Consider the following 15,847-nt stretch of genomic DNA (forward strand, 5'->3'; position numbering starts at 1 on the left):
CACTTCCAGGATAGAGACAACCCTTCTTTAGAAAAGGAAACTTGCTTTGTTATCAAGCAACATAAATGGTTACATGAGTTACCTACAATTCCTCACTAAGGCACTATATTTCACACATGCAGCATCACACCATTTCTCCCAGAAGCCTAATTACAAGTTAGCTATTTATCAGGTCTGTTTTATGTAGACACCCAGGCCAGATAGTTATTTTATTTATTTACTTATTTAAAAGATTTTATTTATTTATTAATAAGACACACACACACACACACACACACAGAGGCAGAGATACAGGCAGAGGGAGAAGCAGGCTCCCTGCAAGAAGCCCAATGTGGGACTCGATCCTGGTATTCCAGGATCACACCCTGGGCTGAAGGCAGAGGCTCAACTGCTGAGCCACCCGTGTCCCATGAGCCACTCAGGAGTCCCCCAGAGAGTAATTTTAGCCAAGGTCACACTTCTGGTAAATGACTGATCAAGGACTCATATCCCAGTTACCTCTTTCACTAACCCAGCAGCTTCTCAAAGACAGTGTATGCATTTACTTCCATAAGGGGAACTAATAAAATCAGTGAACGTAAGCCTAAACCTGTGTTAGGAAAAGAGTTTCTTTGGAATAAATAAATAAATAAATAAGTAAATATATATATATATATATATACACACACACACACATATATATGTTATATATATATGATTTTTATTTATTTATTCATGAGAGACAGAGAGAGAGAGAGAGAGAGGCAGAGACACAGGCAGAGAGAGAAGCAGGCTCCACGCAGGGAGCCCGACGTGGGACTGGATCCTGGGTCTCCAGGATCACGCCCTGGGCGGAAGGCAGGGGCTCAACCGCTGAGCCACCCAGGGGTCCCTCCTTGGACAATATAAATTAATAATTATATAATCACACTAGATACCTCTTATTAAGAGAATATTCCATTTTGAAAGATTCAGAACTCCAAATCTGGCCTATTTTAAATTTTAGTTACCGTACAGAGCAATATAAATCTGGCCTATTTTAAATCAAATATCTCCTTGTGAAGTCAAATACATAGACTGCAAATCTTATCATCAGTATATAAACTCATAATTTAGCAAGCACGCACGCACACACACGCACGCACGCAGGAGTGAGCACCCTCTTAGGATAAAGTTCCAGGTCTTTCTTTGGGTGTCAGTTTCCAAACTTGGAAAGTATCTCAAACGTGTGTGACTAAGGAAAAGAATAGCTGAATCACATCTAAAAGTGCATCCTCCCAATTAAAAATCTATAATAAAAAATGAGATAATTAGGCATTCCATCAGCCTTTTAAACCTCAATAGCCCATCTCTCCAACCCAGCCTGGCTGGGAAGTAAACCCGAAGGCCAGAGGTAGGAGAGGCCACAGCTTAGCCTGGGCTCCACTTACTTCTGAAGCCCATCGGGGCCCGGACTAAACGGGTACCAACGGGTCCCCGCTGTTGGCCGGGTGAAGCCCGGAGAGCGAGGTTTCTAGGCAAGCGCACGGAGGGGAGGTGAACAGCCGGCGTTCACGAGGTGCCTGAACAATCAGACGAGGGTCTAGGAAAAGGGAACCCAAGGTTACAGAGGCAAGCAGAACGCGAGAAGCAGCACCTCCTGCGCAAACTCGTTCGCCCGCCACTCGGTACCGCCAAGCCGCATCGCCCGCCAGCCCGCTAGGCGGAAGGGAGCGCGGCTCAGGGCCGGGCCCAGGCCGGCGCATGCGCCTCAGCCCTCTCCACTCCCGGCCCCCCTCCCCTCTCTCATCCCGGCGGGTCTGGGGCGGCGGCGGCGGCGGCGGCGCGGTGACGTCAGGGCGTTGGGGCAGCTCCTGTGACAGACGGAGCTGGAGCGGCGGGGCGGCGGCGGAGTCCGGCGGCTGAGATAGCGAGTGAGCGAGCGAACGAGCAGCGATCCCGGGGCCCAAGGAGCGAGAAAGAGGAGGAGGAGCGCTCGGGCGCGAGCGAGAGAAACCGCGAGCGCCAGGCTTGGGCTCGAGCCCCGGAACGGCTGAGGAGCCCGCCCGCTTCCCTCCCCTCCCCCTCCCCGGGACCGGGCCCAGCGCGCCATCCTCCCCCTCCCTCCTTCCCTCCCTCCCTCCTTCCTCCCTTCCCTCTCCCTCTCCCCCTCCCCCGCCGGTGGATGGGAGTGAAGGACGGAAGAGGCCCTGCGGAGGCGGCGGTGCAGCGCTCCGGTAAGCAGCGAGGGTCTGCGCCCTCCCCGCTGTCTCCTCCACTGCGCTCTGGCGGCTGCGGGCCGGGCCGGGCGGCCTGACGAGGTTGCTGCGCGGGTCCCCTCCCTCTCATTCTCCCCTCCCCCTGCCGCCGCCTCCTCCTTCTTCTTCTCTTCTCGCTCTCAAAATGGCGGCCGCGACGGCCGTTGAGTGAGAGACACGGGAGGAGGGGGGACAGGCCAGGGAGGGCGCTGCCCTCGCTCTCCTCCTCCCCGGCCCGCGTTCGGGGGGTGCCGGAGCCGCCGCGACTCCACCCGCGGCCCTTCCCGGGAAGAGATCGCCCTCCTCCTCCAGTGACTTAGCAAGAAAAGTATTCTTGGGTAGGAAGGGCGTGGAGAGAGCAGGTCGCTCTCTGATCTTGGGGAAAGGGTTTGGCCCTTCTCTCCCTGGCCGCGGCCGGCGAGCTCCGCAGTCCCCACCCCACCCGTGGTTGGCGGCTCGGGGACCGGGCTCGGCCCCGCGCGGCCTCGGCGCCCAAAGGCCTTCGGGCGTTCCGTCCCCCACCTGTCCTTAGGATGGGGTTGACCTGAGGCGGACGGCCCAGCCCTTCCCTGCTCCCTCGGCGCGGTGGTCCAGCCTCTGCACCCGCCAGAGAGGAGCGGCCCGACCCCCTGAGCCATCCGCAGCATCCACCCACCGAATCAGGCAGGTTTTTCTTTTCTACCACTGGCTCCTGAGACGGGAGTTGCCTTTTGACGTTGTAACACAGCTTCGAGGCCCTGAGCCATTCCCCTTCATCTAATCTCCCCACTCCTTTAGGAAACGCAGTGCCTTCTTTAGTTTCCCAGGTGAGAAAATAGAAAATGTCTTTGAGGTGGTGGGGAAATTTTAACTCTCTCTCTCTCTCAACGTAAGAGTAGAGGAGTAGGTTTTCAATATTTTAGATAAGAGAGAGCAAGGTCCCTTGGCTTTATTTGTTTTTCTGCCTTTCTTCAGTGACTTAGCAAGAAACTCCCTGGGAGGAAGGCAGGAAATTTTCTTCTGGGGTTGGGGTTTGAGTTCAAATTACATCAATCCTTTGGTTAAGAATTTGTGCTTTTGAATAGAAGAACCAGATTTGTGGTTTCATTCTCAATGGGCGATGTCATGCCAAGGTCCCCCCCCCCTTTCCTTAAGAGGCAATCGGGAGAGAATAAAGATATTACTGTTATCCTGACCTCTAACATATAATCCTCGAGATTCGTAACGTTTTAAAGGCTAAACAAAAAATTCATGCCATTTTTGATAATTCTATTTATGTTGGGAGGTGATTGTTTTGTGTGAATTTCATTTGGAGTCTAGGGCGGAGGAGACAGCTTGGGCCTTTCATACCAGTAATGTCATACCTCTTTTGCCACAGTAGTATTTGCTTAAAAATTTTTTTTTTGTTTCTGTTTTTTTTTTTTCTTTCTTTCTTTCTTTTTTTTTTTTTTTTTCCCCCTCTGCAGTAGTGCTTGATTGCTGCAGGGTTCAGTCTCTTAATCAGGAAAATTTCCTGCCTGGGTATGTCGGCAATGATATAATGTTGAATATATAAAAAGCTTTTACTTAAAAGAATTCTGATTTGGGTCTAAGGGCAGCTTTTAATATCTCATGGGTATCTTTCAAGACACAGCTTTACAAAATAACTGGCAATTGCAAATTGCAGTTTTTATTAAAGCAGAAGTGTAATCTGTGTTTAGGGTGATTTATGCTTTCATGTTCTATTATAAATGATCATTGTTTGGATTGTTCAGAAGGGGAGGATCTCTTAAAACAAATTTGAAGCTGTTATTTTTTAATAAATAGAGAAAGGAGCCCAATTTTTCTCGAAATACTTCTATATATATATATAGATTTTGATAGAGATAACCCTATTTTGGTACCCACCTCCTCCCCTTTTAAAAATGGGCTAATATTTGTGGATGCTGTGAACAGCCATTGAGCTGAGGAGACTGGGTGGAGTAAGAGAGCAGGAGCTGTGAAATGCTAGATTGCCCTTTTGTAGCATTTTTCTTTTGCTTATGTTTTGTACGTTATTTGATACTAATTGGTGCTACAACAAAGGCATTTCTCTGTAGTAAATCTTAAAAGCTGATGTTTTTAGTTTCCACCATTTTTGCAAGGTGGGTATTGAATGATTGGGGGTAAAAAGCAGTGTCCCTGCTCTAGAGCAGACACTTATTGTCTTTCTGTATTTATATATGTACATATACACACACACATATATACAACCAGTGTTAATTTCTTTTATTGTTTTAGTCAAGTAAGTGTAAGTTAATGAATGCCAGAAATATTTGGAAGAAATAGAAAATATGGCAAAAACCTAAATAAGAATATTATAGATGTTTTCTTTTTCTTTAGTTTGCATTGAAACATTGAATCTGATTTTTTTAAAATAACATCAAAGAAGAGTATAAAAAGATAATTTGTGTTAAAGGCTATTTATAAAGGCTTTCTTCTTGTGTTGTCCCTTGAAAGGGACCTTTTGTAAGGTACTATAGTAAGAGAGGGTAGGTCACTTTAGTGTCTTGCATCAGGTATTCATGTGAATAGACATCTTCAAAAGAATGTCAGATTCATGCGGTAAATGTGATTTTGATGAGACCTAAGACTATTTATCAACATATGCTATGTTTTCACACTTTTGCTGTATTTAATGTTAGAAGGTAGAAGGGTTCATATGGTAAAGCATGAATAAGGTTAGGAATGGTAATTCAGTATATTATGTGATGTATTCCCATCCTAGTATTTTAAGGTATAAAAGTGCACTAAGAGTGGTGATTTTTTGGTGGATTATTCATTCATCAGGAGCCTAAAATAATTTGACTTAAGAGAGCTTTAGTTCCAAATATATATCTGTGGATGTTTCTGATACACGTGACAGTATCTTTTGCTTAATTTAGAGATCAGTTTATAAAAAATTCTTCATAATCCTGTATTTTTAAAACTTTTAATGAGATTAGGATAGATTTAATTTTGTAGTAGAATTATTTGGTATCTATTTTTCCAGTTAAAATAACTTTACTATATTAGAAATTTGGAGATGTTTCTGGAAGGGAAAAAATCAGTATCATAACTTTTCTAGCTAGAACATCCATGTTTCATTGTCTCTATTTTATTTTCCAATGTAAATATTTCCCTTCTATGTATTAAATAAAATTTATACCAACATAAATTGCGCGTACCCCTGGCGGCTCATATTTTAGGTGCTCAAGAAAAAATAGGACCTTTTTGTTTACATGTGGCTCATCTTATTCATAACTTGTCATCTTAATAAATAAGCCATAGAAACTATGTTGACAATGTTAGTGTGGAGGTATCTTTAAAAAAACAAACTCAAAGCAAAATCTTAGGGCAATCAGAATGAATTTTCATTTTTTTTCCATTGAGTTCTACAGTAGTGAGTCATGTACTCTTTTGCCAAAGGGACTTTAAGGTTCAGTTGGTTTTAAATTGAGCGGGCCATGTCTGCTGTGGTCCTAAAAGAGATTTTTTTTTTTTTTAATTTGCTTCTAAGTGTCTGTTTTGAAAATATTTTACTGACAGGTAACTTGTTTTCATGGATGTTGGAGAGAAATAGTTAAATGTAAAGTGGAAATTCTTTGCCAGTTTTCTTAAGTCTTCTACAATAGGACTGTAATTTTTTTTACTTAAAATGTTGCTCTACTTAAAATAAAACTGATGGTATGCAGTGAGTTCTGAAAAGATAAAGAAAAAAAAAAAAGATAAAGGAAAACCTATTCTCCTGAAGATGTTTAGCTGCCGAGTGAATTATTTGCTGAAGGCCAAGTGATTTGAGAAATCCGTACTTCATGAAAAAAGATGCTATAGTATGAGACTAATAATGAATTGCAGCTAAAGCTTTTTGTTTTAGCTTTGTTGCTAGTTTGGCATGACACTTTCAGGTACTTAAATAGAACCTTGGTTTATGTATGTAAGCTATGTGTGTATTTTTTAACCTTGCAATGGCAGTTAGATTTAATTGATATTTGTGGAATGCTTTATACTCAATGGATACAGGCATCATAAGTGCTTATTATTTTGATTTATTGTTTTTTCTTAAAAGATGATGGCTTTTGGTTGAAACATCCCTAGGTAGGATTGTTCTGTGCATTTATTAAGGATACTTCTGGAATAATATCCTCTAAAGTCATTGTTATTTAACATTGTCATATACATGTCCCTGGAACTTGTAAGTGTATTGAACATGGTACTCATTTTCATTTGTTCTGCTACTTTTGAGGCAGATTGGCATTTTTGCGGGTGAGAGAACTAAAATTTGGAGAATGTCTTTCCCTAAGGTCACATGTTGGGTTAGCAGCTAGAATGAAGTAAGTAAGGCATTGAACCACTTGGGTATTGCCTTGTATGATTCCTTAGTCTTTCAACAAAATGGACCCTTTTGATGACTATTCTTGAGTTTGTGAATTTTTCTTTTCTAAAATGGTGAAAATCCATGGCATTTATTGCCTGCATCATTTAAATTGGCATTTAACATACAGTCTTGTATTGTTAACTATTTTGCTTGTATAACGGCTTAGGCATTTGAGTAGGGACTCCGAGAAAGTGCCCAATTCTGCTTTACAGTAGTAGTAATGAGTAAATAAATACTTGTTGTATACATGCAGGTAGTATTAATAAGTGTTAATAAATTAATATTAAATATTTAAGTCATATATAAGTAAATATACACAAATAGTATTAATACATAAGTAAATACTTGTTGCAATAGATTGAATGCAGGGTTATGTGAAAGAAAATGTGCTATGCTATATAGTTCTTTGTAATAGCTGACTTCTAGTGATCTTTCAGGAATTGAGGTGAAGGAGGGAGAAGTGTTTATACTTCCTTTATAGGGATTTTGTGTTCTAGGGAACAGGGTCACACTCCTGAATACTTGTATCAGGGCCACAAAATTGCCATCTGTAAGAAGTGGATTAACCCACCTGGATGCATTTTATGTGTGCATTTTATAATTATTTGTTTTTTTTGCATTTTGATCATCTGTTCTTTGAGCTCCTATGTGTTGACCAGAACTATTGACAGTTAACTAAGGCTGTTAACATTTTCTGAGAGACTCTTTTGATAACAGTGAAATTAAGAATCTGGGAAGTTTTCAAGGACTTAAAATTTTTTTTTTAGGGATCCCTGGGTGGCGCAGCGGTTTGGCGCCTGCCTTTGGCCCAGGGCGCAATCCTGGAGACCCGGGATCGAATCCCACGTCGGGCTCCCGGCATGAAGCCTGCTTCTTCCTCTGCCTGTGTCTCTGCCTCTCTCTCTCTATCTCTGTGACTATCATAAAAAAAAAAAAAAATTTTTTTTAAAGATTTTTTATTTTATTTATTCATAGAGACACATAGAGAGAGAGGCAGAGACACAGGCAGAGGGAGAAGCTCCCTGCATGGAGCCTGACGTGAGACTCGATCCCTGGTCTCCAGGATCATGTCCTGGGCTGCAGGTGGCGCTAAAACAGCTGCGCCACCGGGGCTGCCCAGGACTTTAATTTTTAAATTTTGTGTTTATTAAGATTTTGCATATTGATTAGTCCAGCTTTTAGTTTATGGCAAAGATAGAAAGCTATGTTTTGTAACATAAGTGCTCTGTATAGATAAGGCACATTTTACTCATCTTTCCGTGTTTGTTTTTATTTTATCAAAAATATACTGACTGGCTGGCTCAGTCAGAAGAGCGTGTGACTCTTGATCTCAGGGTCATGAGTTTGAGCCTCACATTGGGTGTAGAGATTATTTAAATGAAAAAATAACTTTAAGAAAAAATATGCTGATTGCAAAAGAAGGGAAGGTGAAGATGAGTCAGTTTTATTGATTATTTGGGGTTTTTTTTGGTAAATTTTAATTTTTTTTTTTTTTATAAAGTTTTTTTTTTTTTTTTTAATTTTATTTATTTATGATAGTCACACAGAGAGAGAGAGAGAGGCAGAGACACAGGCAGAGGGAGAAGCAGGCTCCATGCACCGGGAGCCCGACGTGGGATTCGATCCCGGGTCTCCAGGATCGCGCCCTGGGCCAAAGGCAGGCGCTAAACCGCTGCGCCACCCAGGGATCCCGGTAAATTTTAATTTTTAAGGTTGGGGAAATTTATGCATTCAGCATTATCACAGAAAATAAATTAAGCTGTTGACTAAAACCATATATGAACATTCTAGTAGTTAACTCCACAATTTGTCAGCTATTTAAGCAGAAGCTTCAGTTTAAAAAAAAATAAAAACCTTCAGTTTCCTTATCTATATAAATGGATAATGTTGACAGTGTCTAACTCACAGAATAGTGGCTACTGTTGAATGGTTTCTAAATCCTTCAATAAATGATTTTTTATTGTTACTTTTTTTAAATAAAGAATTTAAATAGTTCAAATAAGTAGTCATTAATGTTAACATAGTAGTTGCTTTTTTTAAAAAAGATTTTATTTATTTGAGAGAGAGAGAGGGCGCACATGAATAGGGGGAGGGGCAGAGGGAAAAGCAGACTTCCCACCAAGTAAGTGCGGAGCCCGAAGCCCAGGGTTGATCCCAGGACTCTGAGATCATGACCTGAGCCGAAGTCAGAGGCTTAACCATCTGAGCCATCCAGGTACCCTTTAATTATGGCAGTTTTTATAATTTTAAGTATATTTCTTTTCTAAAAAATTTATTTTGTTTGGGGGGGCACTTGTGATTGGGGAGAGGGGTGGAGGGCTAGGGAGAAGAATAGAGAATCCTAAGCTGACTAAGGATTCCAGAGTGTGATTCCAGAGTGTGATTCCAGTGATGCCCTATCTCACGAATCCAGAGATCCTGACCTGAACAGAAATCAAGAGTCAGGCACTTAACCAACTGAGCCCAACAGGCACCTCTTAAAAGTGTATTTCTTAAGAGTTAGGATTAGGGATTTTTTTTTCTCTTTGGTATCCATTATGTGTATCTGAAGCCAGTAATGGCTTCAAAGTCTTTTTTTTTTTTTAATTTTATTTATGTATTTATTTATTTAGAGAGCGTGTGTGCGCGTGCTCAGAGGAGGAGGGAGAGAGAGAATATGAAACTGACTCCACACTGTGTTTGGAACCCAGTGTGGATTTGATTTCACTACCTTGAGATCATGACCAAAATCAAGGGTCTGACCTTTAACTGACTGAGCCACCCAGGCGCCCCTCAGAGTTCTGTAATAGGCAGAGTGATCCGTATAAATCCATGCAAAATGGAATAATTTATTTTTTTAACGTAAAAGTAAGTTGCAAAGCATTTTACTTAAACTGAGAAGTATAGTTTACATCTTTAACAGAACATTTTTGTTTGTACTTTTAAATATTATTAATAAAGTTTTTATTTTGGAATAATTTTAGATTTACAGACAAGCTGTAAAGATAGAGAGTTCATATACCCTGAACCCAGTTTTCTCCATTGTTATCATCTTACATCTTGGGGTACATTTGTCAATCTTAGTATTTACTATTAGCAAAACTCCAGACTTAACCTGGTTTTTCCATTAATGTCCTCCTTCTGTTCTGGATCCAACCTAGGGCACCACATTGCATTTGGTTATGTCTCTTTACTCTCTTCTGGTCTGTGACAGTATCTCAGTGGTTCCTGGTTTTTCATTAGTTTGAGACTTACTTGTAAGTATAGTACTCGTCAGGTTTCCAGTAAAACCTCTCCCAAACTGAGTTTGTGTTGTATTTTTCATCAGACCGGGTTTTTTGGAGGAAAAAGGTGAAGTGCACTTCTCATCGTATTATGTCTAGGGCTACATGATATGCACAAACATCGCGGGTAGTGTTAATTCTTCACATTTAGTTAGTGTACTATGTGCCAGTTTTCTCTACCCTAAATTATTGTTTTTTTTCTTTCTCCTACTTTATTCTTTGGAAGGTAGTCAAGTTCCATGTTGGGGGGGCAGTGTTTACATATGTTCAATGAAATTCTTTTGTAAAACAGATTCATCTCCTCTCCCCATTTAGTAAAATAGTTTATATTTTTGACTATCAGAAAATTTTTGCTTAGAATTTTATTTTTTTTTTAGATTATCTGTTCATGGGGATCCCTGGGTGGCGCAGCGGTTTAGCGCCTGCCTTTGGCCCAGGGCGCGATCCTGGAGACCCGGGATCGAATCCCACGTCGGGCTCCCGGTGCATGGAGCCTGCTTCTCCCTCTGCCTATGTCTCTGCCTCTCTCTTTCTCTGTGACTATCATAAATAAATAAAAATTAAAAAAAAAAAGATTATCTGTTCATGAGACAGAGAGAGAGAGGCAGGGATGTAGGCAGAGGGAGAAGCAGGCTCCATGCAGGAAGCCTGATGTGGGACTTGATCCTGAGACTCTGGGATCATGCCCTGAGCCAAAGGCAGATGCTTAACTGCTGAGCCACCCAGGCGTCCCTAGAATTTTAAATATTAAATATTAATTCAAGTAACCCTAAATTTTGCCTGGCTTCCTGAAAAGTATTGTAACTATAGCTTGGAAGCTAAAGATCAAAGAAAGCTTTGGAAAAAAGCATTTTTAAGTGAATTATATATCCCTCCAGAAATTATTCTGAGAGTAAAGTTGAGATTTCAGAGAAGAGCTCCCCATTTCCCCATTTTAGGGCTTGTTTAGAGGGAGACTGGTGTGATCTGAGAAGCAAAGCAAATAGAGTATCTTAGTCATTGATTCTTTGCTACTATTTGAATATACCAGATAATTTTTTTTTAATTTTTTTTATTTATTTATGATAGTCACAGAGAGAGAGAGAGAGGCAGAGACACAGGCAGAGGGAGAAGCAGGCTCCATGCACCAGGAGCCCGACGTGGGATTCGATCCCGGGTCTCCAGGATCGCGCCCTGGGCCAAAGGCAGGCGCCAAACCGCTGCGCTACCCAGGGATCCCCTATACCAGATAATTTTTAAATAGTACAGCAGAAAACAAAACATTCTAATTAGACTCTTTTTTTTTTTTTAAATTAGACTCTTATTTTCAAAACAGAACTGGTAGATCCATGTTCTGAAAGATATTTATTTTACACTAAAGAGAATTATAATTTGAGAATAGGATTATTTTTGAGAATTACAATTGCTACAGTTTTTTTTGTTTGTTTGTTTTTTGTTTTTTGTTTTTGCCCTTCCATTGTAACACTTGTATAGAGATTTGCATTGGGTTTCTCTTAAAAAAAAAAAAAAAATCCTGGGCCACCTGGGTAGTTCCGTCAGTTGACCCTCCAACTCTTGATCTCAGGGTTGTGAGTTCAAGCCCTGCATTGGGCTCTGCACTGGTTGTGAAGCCTGCTTAAAAAAATTAAAAATAAATAAAAAATTTAAAAAATATTCACACCATTACATATCTTTCTCTTCTAAATTTTCATCAGATTTTTTTAGGGATGTCTGGGTGGCTCAGTCGGTTAAGCATCTAACTCTTGATTTTAGCTTGGGTCAAGGGATGCAGTCCTATCTGTGACTCCAAGCTCCGGTGGGGGTCTGCTTGGGATTCTCCCTCTCCCTCTCATGCACACGCGTGCAACCTCACTCTTGCTCTCTAAAAATAAATAATTCTTTAAAAAAATTAATTTTCATCAATTTTTTTTTTGTCCAGCAAACATTTATTTAGCTATATTGAATCCCAAGTACTGAGGATACAAACGTGATTGTCCCTGCCCTTGAAGATCATAAAGTACCTAAACACATACTTAATATGCAAAGGTAGCATAATAGTGCTATAATCAAATGTACTTGCTGTGATGAGGGCCTGGAGTTTTCAAGGAAGTCTTCACAAAGCTGTTGAACATTTTTGAAGAAATCTTGTTACGTTGTTTGGGTTTCCAGGCAGAGAAAGTGATTTGTTCCCAGTCTTATGAGTGTATCTTGTTTGGTGAGAAAAGTTCCAAGTTTGAGTGTTGCTGGGGTGGTGAATTAGTATAGAGACGTTGATCTGGCCTGTAAAGCTGAGTGTTAATGGACCATCTTCATCACATGTAGATTTTTATTGTTAAAAATGTAAATTTCCAGGCTCCATCATAGACTTAAGAGTTGAAGGAGGACCAAGGTTGGGGAAGTTTTTTGGTTATTGTTGTTCGTGTGTATTTTAACTGGATAACCATTAGGTGTACTGAAGACTTGAGTCCTAAAACATTTGGTGTTTTGTGTTTCATATGTCTACCGGTATAATTAATAATAGAAAAAATTTTGTTTTTTTTTTTTTTTGCTCGTTAATCTTATAAGGCATTAACTGATTTCTGTCATTGGGATGTAGTCAGTACACTCTGTTGTAGGAATCATGCTGAGGTATGAGAAGGTGCTCCAGACTGGGGACAGCAGAAGTAAAATCCTAAAGATCACAAAATGGGGGAGAGGGAAGACTTACATTATATGATGCTCAGTGTTACTGGCATGTGAGCAAAGTGGGACTTGACTAGAAATGAGACTTGAAATATGGGCAGGGAAGTAGCATAGTTCATTGATTAAGAGCACCATCTGTGGAGCCCAGATGCTGGGTTCAGCTTCCCACTCTGCTGCTGATATACTTATGTTATCTGTATTTTACACGTGTGTGTGTGCGTGCGTATACACTTGTGCAACTATATAAAGGCTGGTTATTTACATTCTCATAAGCAGTTGTGAGGGGTAAATGAACACTTGTAAAACACATAAAGCAATGATTAACATAAAGTAAGTGTTATATATTGTTAGGCAGAAAATTCTTTTTAGGTCAATTCCAAAAAGACAAAGCTTGAATAATAATTTTATTATGTGTTTTTTATGTTATATCTTTATGATGAGGTTTATGATTTAAAGATAATAGCACCATGGTGTAATATTTAAAAAGTTTGAAGTGACTATTCAATTATTCATAACATTAAAATTTGTTAATTCTGTTATATCCATTTTTTTCATTGTTTATGAAAATACAGTAATAAACCTTGATAGCCAGAATATTTAATAACTTATTAATTTCTTGGGTAAATCTTAGCTCCATGCTTACTTCCCTATTTCTAGATTTGTTAGATTGGGGGGCTATTTTGTTATTTTTATTAATATCAGGATAGTTAACCTACAGTGTTATATTAGTTTCAAGTGTAAGGATTTGTCAGATTTTAAGAATGGCTTTTTTTTTTTTTTTTAACCATTCAGGTGGCTTTATAAAAGGGGTAAAACTTGATTGAAATTAAAATTTTTGAATTTTCTGTTGATTCTTGTGAAATAATCAAATGGGTAGGAAATTCAGTATCCTTATGTAGTACCCCCGCCCCCCATGTAGTATTTAAAATCTGGATCCTGGGTTATAGTGGTGTACATTGTATATGATATCTGTCACTTAGACTATTGCAGGGCCTATCAAATCTCCCCCACTAAAGATAGTTGAGAAAGATGATATGTTGAATGAATAACTGGAGTGAACATGGAAGGTTATTTTAGGTAGAGGGAACAGCAACATACACAGGTGCAAAAGCGTGAAAAACTATTACGTGTATACTGGAAAGTAGTTTGGAAGAGGGGATTTGTAGGGTATGTATGAATATGAGGCTGATGGATAGACTTTGTAAATTATATTCTATATATATGATAGGTGATTTGGAAGTCAACATACATTTCCAAGCAAAGATGAGCATTATGATCAAATGTGTATTTTAGTTAATGTGGGTGGTAGTGAGGGATATAAATTGGAGTTTGAAGGTCACTTAGGAGGCATTTTCAGGAAAGAATGATTAGTGCTTGAAATAAGATCGTGACGATGAAGGTTACTGATGAGGGAAGGTAGAATTGTGAATAAGTAGTGTGATGGAGAGAGAGAAGTATTAGAAGACATCTCAGATTTGTAGCTTGGGTGTCCCAGTAAAATTGAGAAACTGGGTGTTGTTAGCCACATGAGAGAATAAGAGGAGGAATTATGTGGGATGTTACATGAAGCAGCTAGATTAATTTTCCTGAACCACAGTTCTGAAGTCACTTTGCAAAGAATTAGCTTTTTACTGTCTTTAGTGAGCCATACATGAAAATGCAAAGGGCATGTTGCTGAAAACATGCTATTTAATAGATACCAGCTGAATCCTAATTAGGCATTCAAGGACTTTTCGTGTCCTGGCACATCTTTTCATCCTTTTTCTTACTGCCTACCATGTATCCTGTAATTCAGTTTTATGAAAATACTTACTATTCCTTAAGGTGTTTTCACTCTACCATTCCCTTTCTCTTTGTATACGCTGACCTGTCAGTCTTCTGAATTTGCATCCCAGATTTTCCCTTTCCAGGCATCTTTCCCTTTTTTTTTTCACCTGAAAGAAATTTTCTTTTCCTCTCAGTTCATAATCCTATGGTATCTATTACTTTTGCTCTTGTTTTAGCTTACATCACGTTATGTCATGTATCGAAGGAGCCTAAAACAGTATCTAGCACTCACTATACATTCAGTAAATGTTGATCATTGTTATTATGGTGATGATGAAGATGATGAGTTGATAATGGTAATAGGACAGTACACGTTTCACTGATTTTTCTTGTCCTTCGACACTAGGAGAACAATGTCTCTTTTACTTTGCTTATGTATGTAAAAGTGCAATACTGTGCCATATTGCCATTTCAAAGTGAAATTACTGTCTCTGTCTTCATTATTCCTGAGCTCTGTTGAGGGAATTAAGATGGTAGACAAGCTCTTAACACTGATTATCTCATTCTTTCACCACAGCTGTTTGAGGTGGGTAGTAAAGCTCCTTTTATAAATGGGCAAGTAGGCTTAGGAAATTTGAAAATTTGCCCTAGGTCACATAATTTGTAAGTGACCAGGTTGATATTTGAACCTTCACTATTTGACTCCAAGATTGTACACAGTAGGACCTCAAAAGTGTAGGATTTAGTCCTTCAGTGCTTTTATATCATTTACATAATCAACTTGTCAGAGTCCCTATGATGGGACCCATACCCAGATGTGTTTTTTGTTTTTATTTTGCATATTTATAATTTAATTAATTTATTTTAATTATGGAATATATCAAACATGCAGGGAAAGTACTTGCACTAATATAAAAAATCCACATAAACTCTCAAAATTGACATGTTAACATTTTGTTGTACTTGATTTAGTTGAAGAAATAAAGCATTACTATAGTTGATGTCCTTTTATACCTCTTTCTAATCCCTTTACCCTCCCTCACTCTTCCCAGTGGCAAAGTTCCTCTTAAAGTTTGTATATATCCTTTTGTTCTGTTTTTATATAACCTTAAACTGTACATATATGTATCCATAAGCTATGTATAATAATGCTTAAAAGGGCGATGCCTGAGTAGCTGTCTGTTAAGCATCTGCCTGCATCTGCCTTTGGCCCAGGTCCTGATTCTGGGATCCAGCCCCTCATCAGGCTCCCTGCTTAGCGGGGAACCTGTTTCATCCCTCTCCCCATCCCTTTCTCTTGGTCTCTACCCTTCCCCCACCCCCATGCTCTCTCTCAAATAAGTAAATAAAATCTTTTTTAAAAACAAGACCATGGGATCCCTGGGTGGCGCAGTGGTTTAGCGCCTGCCTTTGGCTCAGGGCGTGATCCTGGAGACCCGGGATCGAATCCCACGTCAGGCTCCCAGTGCATGGAGCCTGCTTCTCCCTCTGCCCTGTGTCTCTGCCTCTCTCTCTCTCTCTCTGTGTGACTATCATAAATAAATTTAAAAAATTAAATTAAAAAAAATGAATAAAAACAAGACCAA

General features: G+C 39.9%; 1 protein-coding gene across 4 annotated transcripts in view; it reads left to right on the top strand.

The window, feature by feature from the left end:
- Positions 1 to 1,351: 1,351 nt before the first annotated feature.
- The window catches only part of PAFAH1B1 (platelet activating factor acetylhydrolase 1b regulatory subunit 1), an 84,417-nt gene continuing 69,921 nt past the window's right edge, over positions 1,352 to 15,847 (top strand). The window contains exon 1 of one of the 4 annotated variants that reach the window (XM_026016311.2): positions 1,352 to 2,195. The gene's annotated coding sequence lies outside the window, so the exon portion shown is untranslated. Of the gene's footprint in view, positions 3,023 to 15,847 lie in introns of all 4 variants that reach the window. The other 3 variants (XM_072741463.1, XM_072741445.1, XM_072741452.1) reach the window with 3 other exon arrangements.

The sequence above is a fragment of the Vulpes vulpes genome, chromosome 2, assembly GCF_048418805.1.
Source record: "Vulpes vulpes isolate BD-2025 chromosome 2, VulVul3, whole genome shotgun sequence".
Taxonomy (NCBI): domain Eukaryota; kingdom Metazoa; phylum Chordata; class Mammalia; order Carnivora; family Canidae; genus Vulpes; species Vulpes vulpes.